The sequence below is a fragment of the Gastrolobium bilobum genome, unplaced genomic scaffold, assembly GCF_033153095.1.
Source record: "Gastrolobium bilobum isolate Gb01-03AN ecotype WA unplaced genomic scaffold, APGP_CSIRO_Gbil_v1 utg2184, whole genome shotgun sequence".
In the NCBI taxonomy this organism is placed as follows: domain Eukaryota; kingdom Viridiplantae; phylum Streptophyta; class Magnoliopsida; order Fabales; family Fabaceae; genus Gastrolobium; species Gastrolobium bilobum.
This window is the reverse complement of record NW_026899222.1, coordinates 207,877-217,599: the sequence shown is the minus strand read 5'-3', so window position 1 is coordinate 217,599 and position 9,723 is coordinate 207,877. Positions and strand designations below refer to the sequence as shown.

At 36.7% G+C, this 9,723-nt stretch overlaps 1 long non-coding RNA gene and 1 pseudogene across 2 annotated transcripts; both read right to left on the bottom strand.

Moving 5' to 3' along the window:
* Positions 1–2,468, bottom strand: LOC133288519 (endoglucanase 22-like; annotated as a pseudogene).
* Positions 2,469–4,728: 2,260 nt separating this feature from the next.
* Positions 4,729–8,918, bottom strand: LOC133288521 (uncharacterized). Of its 2 annotated transcripts, none has more exons than XR_009748370.1 (3): positions 8,787–8,918; positions 5,296–5,622; positions 4,729–5,004 (listed from the first exon to the last, which is right to left on the bottom strand). It is a non-coding gene; the product is annotated as an uncharacterized LOC133288521 (long non-coding RNA). The 2 variants fall into 2 exon arrangements; XR_009748369.1 differs by having other exon boundaries at positions 5,510–5,622.
* Positions 8,919–9,723: the final 805 nt, after the last annotated feature.

Sequence of the window (9,723 nt, the reverse complement as noted above, 5' to 3'; positions counted from 1 at the left end):
AAAGAGGTTGTATTTTTTATATCTCACTATATACTCAAATTGCAATAGCAAACATTGCTACGAAACATTCTTTGCACCAATAACTGGAGAATAGACCAAAATGTTCCCCATAATCCCAATTAACTAGAAGATATCAAAGGTGTTGTTTCATTGTCATAATCATCACCTTTTGATCCATGCAATCTAGCAAAAACCCCTACTAGTGCTGCGGTATTGTAGGTGCAAGCCTCTGTTTGGATGTAATTCAACCTCTCATCTTTAAACTGGTCCTTGCTATCAGGCCCACCAACCAGGGCCCCAGTGAGTATGTTAGGGTTGGGCTCAGGGCGTCCATACCAGTTATCATAACCCTGAGTGCACCCAATAAAACCCTTGTTCCCTCTGTATGATTCCATGGATGCACCCCTATGGTGCACCCTCTTTGGGAAATTGGGACCGTAGCCTACCAAGTAGCTCATACCCATTGGATTAGAACCCAAGATGTAATCAACCTGTGATTTTGCAAAGGCAAAGAGCTCGTTGGGACCCACCTCTCCTTTTTGGCAATGCAGCTTTTGATCTGTGGCTAGAAGATGATCAGAGTACACTGTTAGAAGAAAAGCCGCCGTTGCCACATATTGCATATTGTTCCAATTGCGGACGTACAGTAACCCTCCTGGGGTGCGCTCCACGTTACTCACGTTGTTGAGATTGAGACACGCGCAGAGGTAGTGCTCGGATTTTGAACGATACTGTTTGAGGATGACTTCGTGTTTCTTGTGCCTTTTTTCCACAAGCAGCTGTTAAAAGGAAAATGTTATTGTGGAAGAAAAAAACTAATGTTAAACAATTTTACTCATCTGGTTGTTCTCATCTAAGTATCATTTTTTTCCTATTTTTAGTAAAAGAGTAAGTAATTCCATGGTATCAAAAAGCAGTCTATTACCCGTGCTCCCATGTTCCATAGGCTACATAGGTAAGATAAAATGTAACTTTTTTCTTTACTAAATTCAGTCTTTTTTGACATTTTACAACTTGGGATGGTAGAACAATAATTACCTAGAGATTACAACCTAGGGAAAGTAAAAAAAGGAAGCAGAAGTATCTCTTATAATTGGGAAGTGTGTGTGAGTGTGAAAGTGAGAAAGAGAAGTTTACCATTGAAGCAATGGCTTGAACACCAGCGTACTTAACATCCCAGCTAAATTCAGTCATGGCCCAAGTGGTCCCACCAAAGTCAAAAGCCTTCTCCAAAAAATACCTCAAATATTCTTCCTTTTCGGTGGCCTTATATAGCCAAATGGCTGCCCAAAGCAGTTCATCCATGTACCCACTAACAGAAGCATAATACCCTTTAGCCACTCCAACACTCTCATCATACTTGCCCTTGTACTTGTCACCAAACTCAAACAACTACAAACACAACCACACTCCTATTATAATCTATAATCTCTCTCACAAACAATTATACTTAATCAAATTAAAAATCAATTTCAATTAAATTTAATCCAACTATGTAATGTGAATAACAATAATATATGTATATTAAGTTACTAACTAACATACCTGTCGTGCATGATGCAAAAGTAGTTGAGAGTAATGTGGGTTTGTTCTCCTAAACAAAATGGATGCCGCTGCCAACGCTGCCGCCGTCTCGCCGGCGACATCCGAGCCGGGGTTGTTCACGTCAACCTTATAAGCTCGCCGGGACGTCGTCATGTCCTCCGGCCGCTGCCAACAGTAGTGGTCAGTGTCGCCGTCACCCACCTGAAAATTGCAGCTCATAAGATATACACGCGCTAATCACGGCGAATGTGCACTGGAACTCATCATTTATCCCATTCTCAACGGCGGCGCGTGGGGTAATCAATTTAAAAATAATAGTAAAAATAAGAAAAATCACTGGAATTGTGTGAGGTGAATTGAAATAGTAATACCTCTACCCACAGAACATTTGGCTGTGTATGGGCTTTGATGAAATAATCGGTCCCCCACTTGATAGCCTCCAGCGCGTGAGCATACTCGCCAGCACCGGCGATTTGTTGGCCGTATTCTATGGCACCCCATGAGAGAAGCGTTATTGTGAATGCCATTGGTAGCCCAAATTTCACATTGTCCCCTGCATCATAGTAGCCTCCCACCAAGTCCACCTACGTGCCCAAAAACAAGAACCTCATTGGAATGAATGAAACATAGGCACACACACACACAAAAAAGACATAGTTTTGGTTAGGATGTTATGTAGTAACTAGTATGTACAGTACCCCTTGTTCAAGGCCATCAGTGAGGGCAGAATGGTGACGCCAAGTGACCCTTTGGTTGTGGGGTAAGTGACCTGAACGTTGTGACTCGAAGTAGAGGAGGCTCTGTGACAGAGCTTGGCCATAATTGAAGGACTCACAAGAAGGAAGGAAGATTGTAATGAGAGAGAGTAAAGCAAAGCATAGTGTCAAAGGCCATATGTTCTTTTGAACTTTTCCTTTCTTCATTTTTCCCTCTCTATCTCTCTGTGTGTGTGTGTGTGTGTTTCTCTTTATTTAGGGTGTCTAGCTTCGAGATTATGGGGCATCTTCATGAGATCGTGTGTGGCATTTGTTGGCTAGTGCACTTTGTTTTATATAATTTTTGTTTGGAAACAAATTCAAATATCTCAATAGGATGTTACAAAATTTAATTTTGAATCGGGAGTGGTGGGGTTGAATTTACTGTGCAGTTGAATGACCATATTTGTGGAATAATTGGAACGTAAATAAAACTGTAGGGAAAATTATTATGCTAAGGCCCAAGGCCGCTATATAAGATATGTGGAATGTATAGAATGGAGCCCATGATGTTTGAGGGCCAGTTTATTAGGAATTTAATCAATTCATAAAATTGGATGCCGGATATATGGTGAGTAGCTTTATTTATATGAACGCCTCACTGAAAACAGAAGAAGCTGAAGTACCAAATCTTGCCAGTGCAATTCACTTTTCCAAACAACATACTAATCAATACACTTTTTTTATTTTTCCTTTCCCCTTTCACTCCTAGTGACTAATTATTTTATAGCTTAGCTTTTACTTTATTTTCTCCTTTGGAATTTAGACACTTACGTTTTTCTTAGTTTGGGGATTGCAGGTCATATTAAGGTCTTGATTTTCTGCATAACTCCTCTCCAACAACCAATTCATTTCATTTTAAAGTTTTTTTTTTTTTTTTTTTATGATATATCAACCTTAATCATCTCTTTCAGAAGAGTCAACCCCAAATATTCTCATAAACTTCAACTCTTTAAGTCGGCTATGAGATTAATTTCGAGTCGGGGCTTAATCACAGTTAAAACTTATCGTCCATTCCTAAAGATATATTTGGTGGAAATCAAACTCAAATTCTCTCCTCACTTACTCAGCCTATGTAGCCAAATGAACTACACACATTGTGTATTGTTAAAACTTCTTAATCATTCACCCACGACTGAATATGATGTTACAGTTTAGAGAAAAGTTCACCTATGCCCCTGTGATTTTTTGTTTATCACATATGCCCTTGTAATTTGTAAAAATTAAAAAAATCACTGGGACATATATGATAAAAAAATATATATCCTTTTGCAAATCACAGGAACATATATAATAAAAAAATCACAAAAACATAAATAATTCTAAACCACTTCAAGAATCAAAAGATTCAAGTAAAATTGATAATTGTCAATAAAAAGTTAAGATACTAAATTTTACAGTTTCCATTTGCTACTTAAACGTTTGTATTTAGCCAAGGTCTAATTTTTTTTATTGATAATTGTCAACCTCGCATTGTACTCATTAAAATATACTCTCAACACTGAACTTTGACGAGTCTTTGTCTGACAATATAAGAGATTCATCTTCGTACAACTACCCAAAAAATGATCATACTAAGAATATTAGTTTTAGTAAAATGCAGAGTTTTAGGTGAATTAAATTTGTTTTGTTAAACAAAAGTGAATATTGAAAGAAAGAAAAATTCTGCCTAATTGTTCAACTAAATTATTCTTTCAATTGTCGTTTTGGAATTGAGGGAAAAAATTTATCATGATAAAAATTAATATAATCCTAAAATTAAAGTTACAAAAACAATTTCACCAACCTTAAAATAACATCAATTTGAGGTCATTTGAAAAAAAAAATAGCTCAGGAGAAACAATACACCTGTTCCGGATGGCCCAAGTACTAAAGTGGCCCAACTATCCAGGCCCAATACCGGGCGTGACCTCGCGTCAGCCCTAAGGGCTGACATGGACCTCCTCAACCCCCAACGTAGCAGCAGGTCCAAGGCATACACCAAAATGTCCCTTCTTCGAACGCTAACCATCGAAGGCGACTACGACAGACACCGCAAAGGGAAACTCCCCCTTTGCCCGGTGCTGACACCGCTAGAATACAGAGGGCGCAACACTGCCACAATGACAGCGCCAGCACGCCTAACACTGCATCATGGGAGTAAATCCCAAGGAGAGTTGACCTCCCCCTCACCAACCCACATCATTTCCCCTATAAATAGCCCCCATGGGCACACCTTACAGGTATCTTATGTATCGTTATATTACCCATTTACTTGAGTCATATCATCCATTTGCTTATTATCTATTCACTGCTTACGCTTGGCTTTATACTTCTTAGCCTGGTCTGTATCAGTGCTAAGGGTATTATCCATACATTGACTCATCCCCTTCGGGAACATAGTGGGCTTATAGATCTCATCGGTACAACACCCTGTATGGATATTGGTGCATTCTTAGTATGAATTTCACAACTTAAAAGTTAAAACATGATTGATATTCAAGAAAGTCACAATGGTAATCACTGTCTAACGAAGAATTAAACTTTCACTTTTACAACTGAGAAGGGACAGTACAATAATGGCAATTCGTTAGTCCACTAAACTCTTACCATAACATAGCACCATGAACCAAATTGGACCAGCCTTCCAAGAATTAAGGAAGGATAAAGGGAGAAGGAAGAGATCCCCACATAGCATATATCAAGCTAATTCGTCGGTGCTTCTCTGGAATACAAAAACGGAATGTTATTATATCACGCTTTCTATTTACCATAAAAAAAAAAGGATCAACATGCTCATTCAGTCATTTACATATGCATATGGGTTCATTCACTTCATGCCTTAACGACAAAAGCTTGGTATCCAAGACATGCTCCAGAGAGACCACGTTCTTATGGAACCGGCTTAAATAAACAATAAGACACATATCATAGATTACATGCTGAGATAGAGGAAGATTGGAAATTAAGTTCCCAAATGCAGGTTATAAGATTTCAAGTTGAAAGGATAATTCACTCGCTCATATGGTTGTAGAAGAGGACGAGTCTTGGAGCCGGGGTAAGATTACTCCGCTATGATAAGAAGATTACGTGTGTTTGAGCTTGGAAAACAGCCTCGTTGCATTAAAATATGTAAAAGCAAGGACGCATAAAATGTCATCCGCTAAGCATACAAAGCTTAGCACCAATGTCTGTATAGTAGCTGATAGCAGATGCATCTTGGGCCTCACCTCTTGTTAAACTAATTCTACTTATGATGCAGGGTAAACGATGATCACATCCTTCAGGCAACAGCAACTCATGTCTGATGAAGCATTATTACATCCCCATCCTCCATTTCGAGCTGCAGCAAAATATTTGACTCAGAAGCCATGTATAAAGTCAACAAATATAGAATCTAAACAGTATTCACATGAACCATGGACAGACAATGGCAAATACAAACTTCATCTAGAGTCTGCTCCCCTCAGAGGTAACAACCATCAAACAGAAAAATAATGGAGTTAAAATCCACTGACTGTTGGTCACAGAAAGCATTCATAAGCTTTTTAAGTCGAGTGCTGCTTTTCATCATGAAGAAAACTGTCAGACGGGTCTAGACGGAAGCCCGTGGCGGAGGACCACCACCAATGAGCTAAGGCTACACCAACCGTAGCAAGTTGATCCGACACCATGTCTCAACCCAAAATCTTAAGGCATTGGGTTCATGGGTCCCTTCCACTTATATACTCTTCACTTAACCCATTACCAATCAATGTGGGACTCATCACACTTGAATATCCCAACAATCTCCCCCTCAAGTGTGAAACTCATCACCAGGCTAGCTCGAGCCTAACCCGGCTCTAATACCAATGTCAGGCGGGTCTAGAGGGAAGCCCGTGGTGAGGGACCACCACCAATGAGTTAAGGCTACACCAACCGTAGCAAGTTGATCCGACACCATGTCTCAACCCAAAACCTTAAGGCATTGGGTTCATGGGTCCCTTCCACTTATATACTCTTCACTTAACCCATTACCAACCAATGTGGGACTCATCATACTTGAATATCCCACCAAAAACTTCATTCCCATCCTACAACATCAAAGCCCAAATTAGCATATTTATTCTCACGTATATTTCAAGTCTCCAATTTTTTAATGCTATCACATTTAAGGTTCAATCGACCAAGCCTATGTTGACAAAGTATAACCATTTCAAAATTTAAGGTATTTGACTTTGACTTCCCTTTGTGATGAATTAAGCAAAAACAATTTTAATGGCCTCCTAATAATGAACAAAAATCCTGAATGGAGGAGTATCATGTTCATCTTATCTTTAAACAATATGACCTTTACCGATGTTATCAAAATGGCCACTCATCTGAAGCCTTGTTTTAAAAAAGGGAAAACTTAAAAAAAAAAACCAATAAATTTCTTTTATGATTATCCCCTCCCCAAAATTTCTTTATCACTTACTCTCTAATTTAAAATTTTCTAACTTAAAATTTCTTTATCACTTATCCCAGTTATCGGTGTAAATGATTCAAAATTTCGAGAAAGGAGTAAGTAATTCTGGGAAAACTTAAAAGGTTTTTTTTTTTTGTTGAAGTTTTTCCTTTAAAAAATGAATTGTAGCAGCCAGTTCGACGGACCGGACAATAAATCGGCTATGTCTCTGGTTCGATTACCCATTATTAAGTTATTAACTTCAATCATAGTTGAATCACTAATTTAACCAGTTAAATATGCTCCAAAGGTCTCGCCAGTTCAATCTCTGGTTCAGTTTTTACTTTTTAAGACATTTATCGAAAGTCAAGCCCAATTTTGACAAAAAAGAAAAGGTAAACAAAACTAATATGTAATTTAAGACAAGGAAATCATTAGTGGAGTTTGAAGAAAAGGATTCATACGTTAAAAAGTAGAAAAACATCTTAGTGTCCATTCTCTACCTGAGGAATTGTCATTCTTGGTAGGATTTGATGGTTTGTGGAACCTCAAACACAAATCTGTATACACACCTTACCCCTTTCTGTTTTATTTTCTTAGCCAAAATAAACAAAAAAACTACATTCCTAAAATCTAGGTTCAGATCTGAGACACCTGTATAGCACAAAAAGTGTGAAATGCCCAAGTAAACAATTATATCCAGTCGCTGCCTATCTGAATTAGAGATTCAATATGGTCATGAATACATAACACATAATCCATATGTAAATAGAGGATGAGCATCTAAACTGTTAAAAATGAAAAAAGCAGCCAGGGAAAAGAAGTAAACAAATCCACTGAAGAGGGTTAAATACACCTCGTTGAAACTGGAACACGCTTATAAATTTAGTTGTTAGACATGTAATATAAACCATGTATCTTCATCTAATATCTTAAATAGTTGATTTATGGGAACAGTGATTCATTTGCCACCTTTTAAAAAAAATATTGCCCAACTCCCATGCGAACAGTAAAATTTCTCAAAGTGCCACGCGTATAAGTTCGCTATAGTAGGTAGCAAACTTCGTTTGCTGACGTGACACGTTTCTGATGGCTACGTAGTTCACACTACTAGTAACGAACTACGAGGTCAAAATATCAGTCTGCTTTGAGTATTTTCAGGAGTATCGCGTTTGAGTTCATTGTATGTAGTACCGCGTTTGATTTGCATCGTTTTCGTTTTTCCTTCAAATTGGGCACCATTGGAACCTTCAAATTGCCTCTCATTGTGGTAGATAAGTGCAATATAAGTATTTGAACTTGAGCTCATCTTTCACACAAAATTGGGATTAAGGTTTGGTTTGTGTTCAGATTTCTACAAAAAATAAATAAATTGAAATACGTAAGTGTAATGACAATGATTTCACAAAGTTAAGGGTTTAGAGATGGTAGGATGAAAGTCATTTAGATGAGTTGGAATAGAGATGAGAAACAAGTGAGATTTTAGGGTAAAAATGGGTTTAGATAAAATGAGACCTAAACCCATTGATATAGGGTTTCTGGAAATGATGTAATTGATTACATGAGCCTTGTAATCTATGCGTAAAATAATCAATTACAAGGACCATGTAATTGATTACATTATACAATCAACGGTGTGTTATATATAGGAAAAATGTCAAATTTTTTAAATAGTTTTAAAACGGGCAGAGTGATGATTTTTAATTTAATCAGAGGCACAATAGTCAAAAAGCCTTTAATCTTCTCTTTGACTTATCAATAATACTGGAAAATTTAAAAAAAAATAATAATTCACGCTTAGTTAATTTTCTAAAAGACAGAGAAAAAGAAAGGAAAAAAAGTATTATCTAAATATATAGATAAAAAATAACGGAGGGAGTACAAACACCGATCGAAAGCCATCGACTTATTTGAACTTGTATAATGGACATGAAACACAAAACTTAAAAACAATACTTCAACACCACGTGTAAGATGAAATTCTACAATAACATTTCAGGAAACCTACAAAAAAATTGATCTAATATTCTACAAAAGTAGCAGCTGGAGTGAAAAATTGAGGATGAAGACAAAGGACAAACCTGTCACTTGACCTTCAGGTTGATGTATGCACCCCCGTGATCTTCCTCGTTCACCACCCCCGACGATTCAAACGAACTCTCCGACAAAACAACGTTTCTTCATCTACCGTTACGATAGAAAGCAATGAAAATCGACGGCTCGGATTTTACTGGTACACATGGATCGGACGGATGAAAATCTGTGTTTCTTGTGTATGTGTATGCTTTGATTGGGCCAATTCAACTATTTAGGATTCTATTTGTAAAGGCCCAATTGAAAAAAAATATGAGCCAGCTCTCACTCTAAGGAGCAAGGGCCTAATTAATTGTAATGACTTCCAGAAAAAGTGTTTTTTTATATCATGCTTATTTTTAAAATATTTTTTATAAAAATTAAAATTACTTAAATTAAAAAAAAAAATTGATTTTATTTTTATTTTTAACTTCTGCTATTTTTAGAAGATAAGATTTTTAGTTTTAAAAAAAAATAGATTTTTAGTTTTTTTTCATGACTTCTACTTTTTTTAAAAACAGACTTTTTTTAATAAGTACTTTTTTCTTTGAAAAAAAATAGTTTTTGAAAAAAAAAAATCATCCAAAGGAATCATAAGGAGCACAATTGAAAATATGAAAAATGGGGATTTGGATGGCCCGAATTTCACATTGTACAAGTGATTTCAAACAATCTTGTTGGAAGCTTCAAATCATTTTTTTTTTTTGGAGGGGGAATACAATTATTAACTCAAAGAGATTGATTCAAGTGGTATATACTTGATTCCATTTAAGTAAAAATTTTGGGTTTAAATCATTTTAAATGCAAATAATCTCATTTAATAGAACTAGTCTCACCATGATAGGATTTGGGGGAGGGGGGGAATACGATTATTAACTCAAAAAGATTGATTCAAGTGGTATATACTTGATTCCATTTAAGTAAAAATTTTGGGTTTAAATCATT